At 50.8% G+C, this 2,307-nt stretch overlaps 1 protein-coding gene across 2 annotated transcripts in view; it reads right to left on the bottom strand.

The window, feature by feature from the left end:
• Window positions 1–669, bottom strand: part of RBM17 (RNA binding motif protein 17) — a 39,675-nt gene extending 39,006 nt beyond the window's left edge. For both annotated transcript variants that reach the window (XM_015424729.1, XM_015424736.1), the window contains exon 1: window positions 508–669. The gene's annotated coding sequence lies outside the window, so the exon portion shown is untranslated. The remainder of the gene's footprint in view (window positions 1–507) is intronic.
• Between the last annotated feature and the right edge of the window lie 1,638 nt (window positions 670–2,307).

The following is a 2,307-nucleotide window of genomic DNA, read 5'->3' as shown; positions in this document are numbered from 1 at the left end:
GACTTGAAGGCGGTTTTCCCTAAGACCCAGCCAGTACCTCCCCGCCCTTCATTTAAACCCACCATTATCATTTTCTCAGCTAAAAAGCGTTAACCTCAGAGCATTATTTAGAGCCCCCCCTCCCAGAATGGCAGGAAGGCAGCAACCCCACCTACATGACCCGCCAGCATTAGAAGTGTACATGTGAAAGGCACTCTGCACATGCTCAGAATAACGCTTCATTCCAGATATTTTAAATGCGCGCGCGCGAGCACTCAAAACGTGGGGGAAATCCACCACGCCTTCCGTGCCTTGCAATCAGGACGGGGCAGGCAAAACGAGATTAACAAAAAATGAAAAAATAAATAAGTTCTCAACCTCCTTCCTCCACTGGGTGAAAAAAACAACCCCAAAACCTTTCCACTAAAGCAACCCCGAGATTGGCGACCCTGCTCTCCGTCGTCCCCTCTGAAATCCCCCCCCTTCCCGCTACAACCCCGCTTCGCAAGCCACGGAGGCCCTTCTCACCCTTTCGCACTAGGCCTCAAGCCGGGGCGCCGCGTAGTTCCCGAAGCCGCGCGATAGCGCCTCCTCTTCGGCCAGGGCAGGCCCCGCGCGTCACCAGCGGCGCCCGCCAATCAGCCTCATCGAGCGGAGCGCAGGCAAAACGCGTCTGACTCCTCTCGCGCGTCTTGGGAAGGCCACCACTACGCAATCGACGTACCGGCCCGATGGGAGGAGCTTGGCGGGAGGCTTCTCGGCCGCCGAAGACGTACGCAGGCCAGGCGGGATTCTACGGGATGCGATACGTAAACTCCGCACTGTGCTGACTGTTCCCTCCGCGTCGAAAAGTCTAGGCAAAATCCGTAACGGTCCCTTCGGTGTTTGCCCAAACTACGTTACGTGGAGAGGAAAGCTCTCTGCTGACGCCTAAAGGAGACCGACGGGAAGTACACTCAGGAGGCATATGGATGTTCTTGTTGAATTAGCCTACAGGCGTCTTCCACACCAGTGTCCCCTCTAAACTGAGTTGGTGTGAGCTAGCTCACAGTTTTTTAGCCCCCGGCTCTGTTATGTATTGGGATTGAAGCATCCCTGATTGAATCACCCTAGAGACTGGCTGAGCTTGGAGCAAAAGAACAATAGCCGACCAGGACTCTGGAATAAACCAGAATAAAGCAGAGGTCCATCAGTGGCTATTAGCCACAAGGTATAGATAGGGACTCTGGGGCAAGTGATGCTCTGTCATCTTGGTGCTTGGGGGGGGTCAACAGTGGGATGGCTTCTAATGTCCTGGCCCCACTGGTGGACCTCCTGATGGCACTGGTATTTCTGGCCACTGTGGGATACAGAGTGTTGGACTGGATGGGCCTTTGGCCTGATCCAACATTGGCATCTCTAATGTTCTTATGTTCTTAGTCAAGTAGTAATGTTTTGTAAATAGCCTATCATGAGGAGTGGGGTGTTTTGCATGCATATAAACAGGACTCCAGCCCTGCTAGAGTTGTCTTAGAGTTAAGCTGAAATCACTAATAAACGATGAGCTGATCACGGCACACATCTCGAACACAGTGTGTATTTCAGTTTCACACATTTTTGTCTTAGCTCAGGAAGGGTGGCTCCAGAGCAAACTTATTTATGCAGTAGCCAAATTGCTCGCTCACAACTTTAAAGCCAGTAGCAAACAAAGAACGATTTTTGCTCACACAACTCCACAGCTTAGAAGGAGCATTGTTCCAGACATTTAAGTTCTGCGTAAAAATGTAATGTTGTGTATTGTATTTTACTCCCTTTTTTCACATTGCCTATGTACTATTTTCCACTTCTAAGTATATTTACAAGCACACTCTCATATGTACTTCATGCATCTGATGAAGTGCATTCTAGTCCGGGCAAGCTGATAAAGATACATCTGTTCTCTTTGCTTTGGCTGCAACAGACCTACACAACTATCCTGCAGATTTGGCAGTAGGGTTGCCAACATCCAGGGGGTGGCTGGAGATTTCGCACTATTACAACTTATCTCCAGGCGACAGAGATCAGTTCACCTGGAGAAAACAGCCACTTTGGAAGGTGGACTCTATGACCTTATACCCAATGGGCATAAGAAGATAAGAGAAGTCATGTTGGATCAGGCCAATGGCCCATCCAGTCCAACACTCTGTGTCACACTGTGGCCCAAACCCAGGTGCCCTCAGGGGGTCCACCAGCAGGGCAATGAGAACATAAGAGAAGCCATGTTGGATCAGGCCAATGGCCCCTCCAGTCCAACACTCTGTGTCACACTGTGGCCAAAACCCAGGTGCCCTCAGGGGGTCCACCAGCAGG

This window comes from Gekko japonicus, unplaced genomic scaffold (genome assembly GCF_001447785.1).
Source record: "Gekko japonicus isolate JY-2015 unplaced genomic scaffold, Gekko_japonicus_V1.1 scaffold2865, whole genome shotgun sequence".
In the NCBI taxonomy this organism is placed as follows: Eukaryota; Metazoa; Chordata; class Lepidosauria; order Squamata; family Gekkonidae; genus Gekko; species Gekko japonicus.
Note: the sequence above shows the minus strand (reverse complement) of the source record. Positions and strands in the feature narration are given on the sequence as shown.